This window comes from Rhinatrema bivittatum, chromosome 9 (genome assembly GCF_901001135.1).
Source record: "Rhinatrema bivittatum chromosome 9, aRhiBiv1.1, whole genome shotgun sequence".
NCBI lineage: Eukaryota > Metazoa > Chordata > Amphibia > Gymnophiona > Rhinatrematidae > Rhinatrema > Rhinatrema bivittatum.
In genome coordinates this window covers 35,298,855-35,312,400 of record NC_042623.1, presented here as the reverse complement: position 1 = coordinate 35,312,400, position 13,546 = coordinate 35,298,855, and the positions used below count along the sequence as shown (strand labels likewise).

At 46.6% G+C, this 13,546-nt stretch overlaps 1 protein-coding gene across 4 annotated transcripts in view; it reads right to left on the bottom strand.

Annotated features, from left to right (window-relative positions):
* The window catches only part of SHANK3 (SH3 and multiple ankyrin repeat domains 3), a 1,690,229-nt gene extending 1,677,872 nt beyond the window's left edge, over positions 1–12,357 (bottom strand). For all 4 annotated transcript variants that reach the window (XM_029615063.1, XM_029615061.1, XM_029615060.1 and 1 more), the window contains exon 1: positions 11,766–12,357. The gene's annotated coding sequence lies outside the window, so the exon portion shown is untranslated. The remainder of the gene's footprint in view (positions 1–11,765) is intronic.
* Between the last annotated feature and the right edge of the window lie 1,189 nt (positions 12,358–13,546).

Here is a 13,546-nt window from a genome sequence, read left to right as displayed (position 1 = left end):
TTTCTGATAAGCTGCTGCAAACAAATGCATTCCATATTCTAATATGTCACTATTCTACTATTAATAATGGAACAGCCCATCAAAAATGTCAGGATAAAATCCCAATCCTCCTATTGGCCCTCTGCCTGCCCCAACATAACCACTTCCCCTTTGAGCCCCACTACTCAAGAAAAAAACACCACCCCCATGCATCCAAAATACTGCATGTAAGGAGGGAAGCCCTTGCTGGTGTCAGGGGGTAGCCCTCTGGCCACTCCGTAAACCCTTTCGGACTAATTGTAGCGATGTGGAACCCTGTGTGATTAGATAGCCGGAGAACCGCATGGGAGGACCTGAGTGTCTACTTTGACCACGGGCAGAGAGACTCCAGGTCCACGCACAGAATGGAACAGGTAGCAAGCAGCAGAGTCCAACAGAAGAATCAGGATCTGGGCAGGTGGCATGCAAGCGAGAGCCAACAGTCTGAGGTTGAGGTGGGCAGCAAGTGGACAGAATCCCAGAATGGTCTGAGGTTGAGGTGGGCAGCAAGCAGGCACAATCCAAATTGTCCAAGGCAGGCAGCAAGCATCCAGAGCCAGGCACACAGCGGGCAAAGCAGGGCCAGGAACAGTCCAAGGAACCTGTTGCCAAGGCAAGAAGTCCAGGTCCAGGCAGGCTAAATAGTCTTGAGCATGTGACATCATCTTCGGGGAGACTACCCAAATCTCCTGCCAGAGTGTACAGAAACATGTGCACAGATGCACACTCACGACCTATACGCCCCTTCACTGGGTCCTAGTAACATGTGTGTCCGAGTGTGCAATGGCGGCTCCCTGCTGCACAGTAAGTGTCTGAAGTTGAGGAATCTGGGAAAGCGGCTGAATTCTAACAGTATCTCCCCTCCAAGGGCCCTCCCCAATCTCTTAGGTCTGGGATTTGTGGGGAATCAGTGAGGAAAATCCTGGATTAAATGAGGAGTTTGTAGACTAGACACAGGCTCCCAGGATCTCTCCCCGGGTTTCTTTCATATCCTTCAGAACCCTCAGGTCTCGTGGCTCGGAAGGTGGTTCCTGCAACCAAACAATTGGTTTTGTCCCCTAATTCATGCAATTCCGAGGACTGAAATTGAGCTGTAAACAAAGGGATGGTCTCCTCTGAAATGCTTGGGCCAAGGGCTGGCCCCAATACAGGTATAGAATTGATTTCCTTCTTTTCAAGATCCGGGCTGGAAGGAACAGACAGAATCAGAGGGGAAGAACATGCAAATTAAGGCCCGCGGTAAAAAGAGGCACTAGGGACACTAATGCATCCCTAGCGCCTCTTTTTTGACAGGAGCGGCGGCTGTCAGCGGGTTTGACAGCCGACCCTCAATTTTTCCAGCATCAGTTCTCAAGCCCGCTGACAGCTATGAGTTCGGAAAACGGGCGCTGGCTAAATTGAGCATCCGTCTTCCGACTTACGGGCCGCCGGCTGATTTAAAATTTTGTATTTTTTTTTTTTTTAAATTTTGGGGCCTCTGACTACATATCGCTATGATATTAAGTCGGAGAGTGGACAGAAAAGCAGTTTTTTCTCCTTTTCTGTACACTTCCCCGGTGCTTCCCCGGTGTTGGCTGAAATTAACGCCAGCCTTTAGCTGGCGCTAATTTCTGAAAGTAAAATGTGCGGCTTGGCTGCACATTTTACTTTCTGTATCGCGCGGGAATAACTAATAGGGCCATCAACATGCATTTGCATGTTGCGGGTGCTATTAGTTTCGGGGGGGGTTGGATGTGCGTTTTTGATGCGCTATTACCCCTTACTGTATAAGGGGTAAAGCTAGCATGTTAGCCCTGCGTCCAAACCTGGGCTAACAGTGCGCACTGTACTGTATCGGCCCGATTCTCTCCTAACATTCAGAAGTCTACAGAAAACTGAGATCAGTCCATATCCTTCCTTTTTTATGACCAGCAGTTTCCTCCTAATCCTCTGGACTTCCAATTTAGTCTGAAATGGCCTCTATTAGACTACTATATCATGAGCCTTCATTTACACCTAAGGTTTTTCTCCTATTTTAGAACTTCACCTATCCCAGCCATTGTAGTGATGATCCTTGGCTAGGGACCACAGACCACAGTTCCCTTTGGATCCCAGTATGCATGCACCCTAAATCTGCTCTCTAGGTGTCATAATTGTGCCATACCTGGCCAGTCTGGAGAAAGCAGAGTTGCTTACCTGTAACAGGACAGCAGGATGTAGTCCTCACGAAATCCACCTGCCACCCCGCACAGTTGGCTCCGCTTACGTTTATTATTTTATTTTTTCGCTCACGCTTTTTGCTACAAACTAGACTGAAGGGAGACCCCTGTGGACACAGAGATCATGGCATGCTGGGCATGCTCAGTGTGCCAGTCAAAAGTTCTAGAAACTTTGACAGAAAGGTTTTCCGTGATAGGGCTCCATCCAGTGTCAACACCCATATTTGAGGACTTCCATCCTGCTTGTCCTGGGAGAACAGATGCTACTGGACCAGTACTAGCTTTTTTGCTGCCCTGTGGGGCAGATTTTAAATACTTGCGCGAGCGCGTACTTTTGTATCTTATAAAATCTGGGGTCGGCGCGCGAAAGGGGGTGCACATTTGTGCAACCTGTGCGCGCCGAGCCCAGCACGCGCTGCCTGTTCTCTCCTCGGAGAGAACTTTCCTTCGCCCTCTTCCCACCTTACCCTCCCTTCCCCTACCTAACCCACCCCCCTGGCCCTATCTAAACCCCCCCCCCCCTTACCTTTGTCGGCAAAGTTACGCCTGCTTTCAGCAGGCGTAACTTTGCGCACGTCGGCTGGCTGCCCTGCTCTATGGTCCGGTCCCGGGGGGTATTCCGGAGGCCGCGGCCACGCCCCCGGAACGCCCCCAGGCCGAAACCACGCCTCCATCGCCGCCCCCAAAATGCCGCGCCCCGCCCACTAAACCCTGCCTGAGCACCGCCCTTCGATTGTGCAATCGACCACTAACCCGACACAGTTCTGCCTCGTGGTCGGGTGTACCCGTTGTCGCTACCCGAGACCCAAGCAATGTCTCAATACATCAAAGAGAACCTTGACAGGGGCTTCATCTGCCCTTCCACGTCCCCAGCGGGCGCTGGATTCTTTCTCGTGGCCAAGAAGGATGGCTCATTAAGACCCTGAATTGATTATTGGGGGCTCAATGCCATTACTCGCCGGGATCGCTATCCGCTCCCGCTCATTTCAGAGCTCTTGGACCGACTCCAAGGAGCCAAGATCTTCACAAAGTTGGACCTTCATGGGGCTTACAATCTGGTCCGAATCAAGCCTGGAGATGAATGGAAGACCGCCTTTAATATACGTGATGGCCATTACGAGTACCTAGTAATGCCTTTTGGCTTATGTAACGCGCAGACAGTCTTCCAAAACCTAATGAATGAAGTCTTCAGGGACATGCTCCACAATTGTGTGATTGTCTACCTTAATGATGTCCTAATTTACTCCAAGGACCTGACTACCCATCGCGCTGAAGTTCACCGGGTTCTCCAGCATTTAAGAGAAAACTGTTTATTCACTAAATTGGAGAAGTGTTTCTTTGAACAGGAGTCCTTGCCCTTCTTGGGTTTTACTGTATCCACTTCAGGCTTCCGAATGGACCCGGACAAGCTAGCCAGCATCTGGGAGTGGCCTCAACCTGTGGGACTTCATTCCTGCAATGGTTTCTTGGCTTCGCCAACTTCTATAGGAACTTCATCCCGGAGGAACTCCCACATCGTGGTACCACTAACCAGGAAGGGTGCTGACACCAGACATTGGCCTCCTGTGGCTATTCTAGCTTTTGAAGAACTAAAACAGGCTTTCCTACAAGAACCCTGACTCCATCACCCAGATCCTGCTCGCCCATTCATTGTGGAGGTGGATCCATCTGACGTGGCGGTAGGGGCAGTACTAAGCCAGCACTCCACCCAGGGGGCCATGCTACCATGCTCATTTTTCTCCCACAAATTTTCCCCGGGAGAGAGAAATTATGGAATCGTGGATAAATAGCTACTGGCCATAAAAAAGATCATAAAAATTTAGAATATCTCAGTAAGACACAACGTTTGAATCCGCGCCAGGCCCGCTGGTCTCTCTTCTTCAGTCGATTCAACTTTGTTCTACGCTACCAACCAGCCATAAAGAATGCCAGGGCAGATGCCCTGTCCAGACTTCATGATACAGAGGACACTCCGGACTTACCCCATTACATCCTGGACCCTGCCAAAGTCCTACTGGCAGCCACCCACAGGGTGCCCCAGGGGAAGATGGTAGTTCCACTCCACCTTCGATCGAAGGTTCTAGCCTGGGGTCACGACTCTCTTACTGCCGTACACCCGGGGAGGACGCATACCATGTAACCATTGTCTCGCTCCTATTGGTGGCCTCGGATGGCTCAGGATGTATAAGCCTATGTCAGTTCCTGTCCGACTTGTGCGCAACAAAAGTCACTGCCCGGCTGTCCGTGGGGACTCCTACAGTCTCTTCCAGCTCCTTGCGAACCATGGACTCATATCTCCACGGACTTTGTGGTAGACTTGCCCTCTTCTCATGGTAACCAGGTGATCTGGGTAGTAGTGGACAGATTGTCAAAGATGGCACATTTCATTCCTCTCCCCAAGCTGCTGTCAGCACTGGAATTGGCATGACTGTTCACTCAACACATCTTCCACCTCCATGGCCTGCCCCAACACATCGCTTCTGACCGTGGTTCCCAATTCACGGCTAAGTACTGGCGCTCCTTATGTAAGAAATTCGGAGTCTAATTAGACTTTACCATTGCTTTCCACCTTCAGGGGAATGGCCAAGTGGAACAGATCAATTGGGGTTTGAAGACTTTCATCCATTCTTTTGTGGGGAGCCACCAAGATGATTGGGCATTGCTATTACCTTGGGCAGAGTTCTTGCACAATACTCATGTGCACTCTGATACTAGGACTTCCCCCTTCCAGGTGGTCTTTGGCAAGCAACCCAGACAGCCCTTGCCCTTGCCACTAGCCGTGCCTTCCCCAGTGGCCCAACTCAGGGCCCAACAACTCCAAGAATTATGGGACACCACCAATGCCAACCTCCTAAAGGCAGCCAATAAAGCTAAGCAAACATCGGACAAACACCGTCATCCAGCTCCATCGTTTAGCCCAGGGGATCGGGTGTGGCTCAGCACCCACCACATTCATCTTCGGATCCCTTCGATGAGGCTGGCTCCAAGATACATTGGACCATTTTCCATCAGTGAACGGCTGGGTCCCTTGACTTATCGTATACGCCTTCCTACCAGTTTATGGATATATAACTCCTTCCATGTATCCCTATTAAAACCGTTGCTGCTCTCTCTGTTTCACGCCTCTCCACCCAAGACTCCGGTGATCGTCTCTGAAGAGGATTCCATCTACCAAGTCAAGGAGATTCTGGATGTGAGATGGAATCGTAGATGTTGGGAGTATTTGATTTCCTGGGAAGGATTTGGTCCTGAGGAAAACTCCTGGGAGGAATCATCCTGAATAAGTCATTACTTCAGCACGTTCATCGCACTCACCCCAACAAGCCAGGTCCTTCTGTGAGGGGGCATAAGGGGGGGGTACTATTGAGGCTCCCGGCTGCAGCAGGTCATGGCCAGTCCCTTCTACCTCCTCCGACGCGAGCCGGCATCCCTTCTGGCCGGCGTAGCATGCCCGCTCCAGGGCCGGCCGACCGCGGCCTCCCACGTGGCTCTGAACACCGCCATACTCCTTCCTGTGGAGCTCTCCCTAGGCGCAAGCAGGAGGCTCCACCTCTTAAAGGGACCATGGTATTTAAACCCTGCCTCAGTCTCCAGCTCCTTGCCTTAGCAACAGGTCATCTAGTTGTAGTGCTAGTTGCTGCATCCTGACAACTTCTGGTTCCTGCCTGCAGTTCCTGATCCTGTTCCTGATCCTGCACTGTTCTAGTCGTTCGTTCCTGAAGTCCAGTCCCAGCGTTCCAGTTCCTGCTTTCCTGCCCGTGCTGTGTTCCTGACTCCGTTCCTCTCCTCGTCCTCCAGTTCCTGTGTTTCCTTCTTGGCTTGATCTCCTGGTTCTGACTTTGGCTCGTCCCTCGCCCACGCTTGTCTGCTGCCCGTCTTGCCCTCTGGCCTAGTTCTTTCATCTTCGTCTGTTTGCTGCCTGCCCCGAATCTTCGGACTGGACACTCATTCTGCACCTCTGCTGCCAGCCCTTACCCAGACTTCTGACCTTGCCTTCGCCCACCGTCATTTCCATCTCGTCAAGGCGACCCGCACCTGCCGGCCCCGACACCCAAGGCTCAACCTGTGGGGAACGAGGGCTGCTATAGGTGAAGCTCCAGCTGGGCCGTCCCTCCATGGTAGTACTAACCCTCGTCCCGGTCCAAGGGTCCACAATCATAACAGTTCCTCATGAGAGGCTTCTAGGAAACGTAAAAAGTCATGGGACAGGTGGCGATGTCCTCTGGTGGATTACAAAATGGTTAAAAATAGGAAACAGAGAGTAGGATTAAATGGACAATTTTCTCAGTGGAGGGGAGTGAGCAGTGGCGTGCCTCAGGGATCTGTACTGGGACTCATGCTTTTCAATATATTTATAAATGATCTGGAAAGGAATATAATGAACGAGGTAATCAGATTTGCAGATGATACAAAATTATTCAGAGTAGTTAAATCACAAGCGAAGTGTGATAAATTGCAGGAAGACCTTGTGAGACTGGAAAATTGGGCATCCCAATGGCAAATGAAAATTAATGTGGATAAATGCAAGGTGATGCATATAGGGAAAAATAACCCATGCTATAATTACACAATGTTAGGTTCGATATTAGGAGCTACCACCCAGGAAAGAGATTTAGGTGTCATAATGGATAATACATTGAAATCGTCAGTTCAGTGTGCTGTGACAGTCAAAAAAGCAAACAGAATATTGGGAATTATTAGAAATGGAATGGTGAATAAAACGGAAAATGTCATAATGCCTCTGTATTACTCCATGGTGAGACTGCACCTTGAATACTGTGTACAATTCTGGTTGCTGCAACTCAAAAAAGATATAGTTGTGATGGAGAAGGTACAGAGAAGGGCAACCAAAATGATAAAGGGGATGGAACAGCTCCCCTATGAGGAAAGGCTGAAGAGGTTAGGGCTGTTCAGCATGGAGAAGAGATGGCTGAGGGGGGATATGATAGAGGTGTTTAAAAACATGAGAGGTCTAGAACGGGTAAAAGTGAATCGGTTATTTACTCTTTTGGATAATAGAAAGACTAGGGGGCACTCCATGAAGTTAGCATGTAGCACATTTAAAACTAATCGGAGAAAGTTCTTTTTCACTCAACACACAATTAAACTCTAGAATTTGTTGCCAGGGGATGTGGTTAGTGCAGTTAGTATAGCTGGGTTTAAAAAATGTTTGGATAAGTTCTTGGAAGAGAAGTCCATTACCTGCTATTAATTAAGTTGACTTAGAATATAACCACTGCTATTACAAGTATCAGTACCATGGGATAGACTTAGTTTTTGGGTACTTGCCAGGTTCTTATGGCCTGGATTGGCCACTGTTGGAAATAGGATGCTGGGCTTTATGGACCCTTGGTCTGACCCAGTATGGCCTGTTCTTATGTTCTTATCACATGTAAATTCATGTTGATGAGATTATTAACTATTACCCCGATGCAAAAAATTGCCATGTGGCCACAATGCCTATTTTAACGCTGCAAATTTAATGCCTGTCTGGGAACAGGCGTTAAAGCATGCGACACTCAAGGGCTGATAAAAAAAACCCCAAAAAAATCCTGCTTTCTGTGATTCATCCTATTTAGTATCCTAGCGATACTAAATAGGAGGAACCACAGAATTTTGTCCCGCTCAAGGGCTTAACAAAAAAAAAATCCTGCTTTGTGTGGTTCCTCATAGGGGAACCAAGGTCTGGCCCAATCAGAACCCCTGCCGGCAGCAAGTGAAGGAGTGAACACATTAATATTGACTGTCAGGCAATTGATATTAATTTATTCACTCCTTCACTTCCTGCTGATTGGTGCATTCGCTGTCACATGTCAGTGAAAAGACCCATCCCCTTTCAGAAGGATGTCCTGAAAGGGGATTTGTCCTTTCATTGACAAGTGTCAGTGAAAAGGACCAATCAGGAACAGCCCTGCCAGTGGTGGGGAGGGAGCTCTGTTCTAGACATACAGCCACTTCTCCTGGGCATCCGATGGGTGTGCGTGCATTCAAAAAACATGCTCCCAGTTTGAACACACGTTTTTTACGTGCTGATATTGCATCAGCTTGTATGTGCGCATACTATCCAGCTATTCAAGAAACAAATAAAGCTTGCCCCAGATAGTTTATGTTGGAGTAAAATCACATCTCTGGTGGCCAATTTTGTCTATTGTAATGCCAAGTATGGCACTCCACCTCAGACCCAGGAAGGACTTAAATTTCCAACATAAGTTCTCTTGGGCTGGAACCTTCAGCTGAACAATAAGTCAAAGTCAGAATGCACAATACCAAAGTGCATACTCTTCAGCTGAAGATATTTGTCCCGGAGAGCTTATGAGTTGCTCAGCTGAAGGTACACAATTCAGAGAACTTATGCTGGAAATATAATTCCTTTGGTCTGAGGTGGAGTAAACTCACATTTTTGGTGGCCATAATTATTCTATTGATGTGTCCAGTGTGGTAGAAACAGCTAGACACTATCACATGGGCACAGCAATAGAATATCATGGCCTCCAGAAATGTGAGTTATCTTTTACTTCATTTCAGGCCAAGGAGTTAACCTGAGTTATGTTAAAGTGCTTTAAAACAAGAGTAAGGAAGTAAGTGCTTGAAGTTGGAAGATGTATGACCAAAATGGTCATGCATGCAAGACTGTGCGCAAGTGGGATTCCCAGCACCAATCTTACATGCAAGGCCATTGGGGCAAGGAGTGGAGGAGTAGCCTAGTAGTGGTTAGAACAGCAGGCTACAAACCAGGAAAACCATGATTCAAATCCCATTGCTGCTCCTTGTGACCTTTGTACCTGAGGCAACAGAGGTGCTCCTCAGGCACAAACTTATAAGGAGATGCATTAAGCCACTCTAACTCATGTTATATCACACAATAGAGCACTATAATGGTGATATCACACAATATATGAAATGCTTTGCATCTCCCCATCCAGGTTCCCGCCCCATTGCTATGACCTTATTTACATGCAAGAATAATGCAAATGCATGCAAACAATGTCATGTATAAACATTCATATGCAAATGTGTTATTGCAGTCAACTGAGAAGGTGATCAACCGCGATAAAATACCTACACCTTTTTGAAAAGCGGTAAATATGAGGTGGGAGGCCGGGAACTTTAATTTGGGTTCCGAGGCTCCCGTCTCACATTTAAAAAGCTGGCTACAAAAAAGTTTGCGAGGTCAAATGGGAAGTAGAGCAGGGGTCTGTGCTGACCCTGTCTCAGCACAAAGCCACCAGCTGAGGTGGCCCTAACACCCCTAAAATATAAAAATAATAAAAAATGTAGGCACGTGGCGATGCCCCCCCCCCAAAAAAAATCCATCATGGCCCTGGCCCCCCACCTTCCAAATGCTTAAAAGATAAAAATAGGGTCCTGGCCCCTTCTGATCCCCACCTCCACAAGTCAACAATAGGGTCCTGGCCCCCCCCCTTTCCACCCCCTAAGTCAAAGATAGTGTCCCGGTCCCACCTGACTATACCCACCCTCCTCTCTCAGGAAGCCAGAAAAAATTTAGGGTGTAGGTCCCCCCACTCCCCTTCTGCACCCCCCGAACCTTCAAATGGATCCATCGGGGCTGGGTGCACTTCAATTTTAGTGCAAGTTTTATTACATCAGCCTCTAAGATGCTTAAGGCCAACCCCGTGAACTTGCTACAAAGTCTGATCTGCAGCCTACAAATCAAAGTGCAAGGCAGGCTAAGCAAAAGCCAGTTCCAGTGAGGAAAATCCCTATTTTTCCCTTAAGGAAGTGGTGCAGCAAATACTCAGTGAGCTATATAAATATTCAGTACTTAATGTAGTACATTTTTCAGTGCCAAAGTTCCACAGTGAAGTCCAAATAATCACAAATTAATAATTTGATCAAAATTCTATAATGAAATTCAAACATTCAAAGTGCAGACAGATTAGGTCCCCCAACACAACCACATTTCGCCAGATCACTTCATCAGGAAGGACATTGACAGAGGGACTCTGAGAGAGCAAAAAGTCACAGAGTTTCATTCTTTGGCAATTTCCCTCTCAATGAAGCCACTTGGAGAAACATGGTTGTGTCAGGGGACCTAAACTGTCTGCACGTTGAATGTTTGAATTTCATGATTGAATTTTGATACGGGGGGGATCAAATTATTAATTTGTGATTATTTGGACTTCACTGTGAAACTTTGGCACTGGAAAATGTACTATATGAAGTACCGAACATTTGTACAGCTTACTATTTGCTGCACCACTTCCTTTTTGGATAAATGGGGATTTTCCTCACTGGAACTGGCTTTTGCTTAGCCTCCTTTGCACTATTATTTGTGGACTACAGATCAGACTTTGTGAACTTATGCTTTTAATGTAAGGTTTTGGATATATCCACCCTTTCATCATCTGATCTGTAGTCTGACAAATCCTGTCACTTGTTCCTGCTCTTGTGAGATTCCTGGCTTCAGGGTCACTCCCTGTGAAAACCAGAATCCTCTCTACTGAGCAGATTCAGCATTTGCTTTTAAGTGCTCAGGCTCAATCTGACATTACTTTATTTTATTTAATTCCCCCCAATTTTTTTTTACTTAAAAAATGGTATTATAACTCCAAGGCTAGGGACACATTTGTCCATAAGATCACTTTTACTGTAATATGTATTGGCAACATATCAAGATGTGCTTGGAAATCCATGTGGTGATCTTTTGTGCTTCTGGCTGATTAACAGAAGCACAAAGGACCCCCAAGGACCTTGAAGTATTAAATTTCAATCACAACATAACACCCCTCCCCCTTTCTGGTATGGGAACCCCAGGAGATTATGGGGCCTGAGTTAGGCCATAAACCTTCCTGTGAGCCCCTGTGCTCAGGATCAGATTGGGACATGAGTTACACTATTTTACTTTAGTTTTTTCCCTTTCTCTTTCCTCTGCCCCACTCTCAACCCCCTCCATTGCATATATACAGTTAGCACAGTGTTGGGAATTTGATCTAGGAAGAATTAGCCCAGCAGATTTTAGACAGTTCTGAGAAAAATCATATACTATAAACACTCAATACATTGCTGCACCCCATCCAAAGGATTCATGGATATAGTCACATCCACTCTGAGGTATACAGATATGCTGTAACTATGTTTTTGGGCTCACAGATATAATTATGTACACTTAATGGGATATGTAAATGTACTGTACTCAATAGGGCTCATGGATGTAATTACACATATTCTGTGGGGCTCATAGATATACATTATATCGAATTTTTGGACCTCACCTATATAATTAAATCCTCTAAGCAATGCCAAAAATACTCACCTCTACTTTGTCCTGTAACGCATGATATAAAAAAGCCACACAGTAATCCCAGTTCCCTACTTCCTGTATCCCAAAACGTACAGAAATTCAATTATCCATTACTCTTACTCTCTGCATCTAAGAATACTAAAATAGAAACAGTCCCGTACTTCCTGCACTCCAGAAACACAGTAATCCCAGCCCGTTATGTCCTGTACCCAAGAGATAGTAATCTTAATTTCTCAATTCTTTGCACTCAAAAGCCCAACAAAGACATAGTAATATCAGTTCCTTACCCTGTGCATCCAAGACCCCAGTTTAGACCAGAATCTAGGTTCACTGATGAATTTCAGACAGTTTCTCTCCAACGCTGTTTTCATTCAAGCTAGAAGTGTATCTATATCCTTTCCCATTCCACTCTGCTCCAGGAAAAGTCTGTCCCCTCCCCAAGCAGGAAAAGTCAGCCCCCTACTTAAGCAGGAAAGGCCTGTCCCTTTTCATACAGGAAAAGCTAGCTCTCTTCCTTCTCCTCTCTCCCCTCCTCCAGTTCAGACCATTTCACCACAAATGCTATTGTTGAACGCTAGATATCAAGATGTCCTTTGAATCCAGTCCCAACAAAGAATTCTCTTCCTGACAGAACTGAAATCTAACCTGCTCTGCAGATCTCTTCCCTTTCCTTCTTACTTTTATTTCATGCTCCCTTGTCTCCTAGATACTGCACCTTCATCAACAGCAAATTAAACTCTGTTATAGCTCATTTTTTTTCCTTTTTCTTTACTCCTCTGTAAACCTATTGGTCAGTCCCTTTCTTGCATTCTCCGTCCCCCTCACATTTTCTCTTCCATGTTTCTTTCTCATATTCTTTCACTTCATCTCAGTCTTCGTCTAGCCTCTCTGTGGTGTTCACTGCAATGCAGAGGATCTGAGTGCAATTCCCAGTTCAGGTCTCCCACTCCCCTGCTTGGCTGGGGCTGGGGCTGATGCAAAAGTAGCATATTGACTCTGGAGGAAATCTCAGTCATTATACAACAGTGACACCTAGTGGCCAGATGTAGGGCCCATGATTACAGGATTCTGGAAGGAGCCCTGTTCTCTCTTTATGGATATCATCCATCGCCTCAAACGCAGGTATTAAAACTGAGCTTTTCACCACTTCCCTCCTCCTCCCACCTTCCCCATCATAGTGCATTACATTGGACTCCTGCTCACCCACTCAAGATCAAATCTTGCTACTTCTTCCACAATATAGCCAAGATGTATCCTTTTTTAAATCTGTTCATAGTCAAAGCTCTAATCACATTTCTTTGGCTTTTCCTAATATTGCCTCACTATTTTGCAATCATTTCAGAAAACAACAACAAAAATAGTATTTTCCATGGAAATGTACTTTTGATCCCTATTTCACTCCCTTCAGTGGCTTCTTTATTTCCTTATACAGTAAATTCAAGTTTCTCTCTAGAGTCATGTCTCCAAATGGGTTATTTTTCTACATATTTTGACAAGAAAGAACCTTACTAGTAAACCAGGGTATGTTGGATATAATCTCATGCTCTCAAATTTATTTCTCATGCCCTTCTAAAATGTGTATTCTACCGAGAGCCACAGATGTAAAATATATAAGTAACATATCAAGATGTGCTTGGAAGTTCTTTTTAATCATAACAGAGGTACCCAATACAATTGGGACTATTTTTGTATCTTCCTGCCACATTATTTTTTCTTATTGCATCTTTTGTGTTGTTTCTGTGGACCCTTGGGCTGAGGTGAGACTGGCTCTACCAGCAGGGAGAAGCCCTGCAGGTTCTCACCATTGATGGGCAGCCCCAGGCAAGGCAGAAACTGGTCAGGACCTTCACCTATACCAGCCCACACTCCCCTCAGGTTGAGCCTTTGGGTGCCGGGGCCGGTAGAACTTAGGTGGGATCTCTGCAGATGGGAGAAGGGAAGATCCAAAGCCAGCTAGGTTCATGGGCAGGCAGCAGGCAGGCGTTTCCGAAGTCCAGGCAGGGGTCAGAGGCAGGCGATGGTCAAGTATATCCAAAGTCCAGGCAGGGGTCAGAAGCAGGCAGCAGTC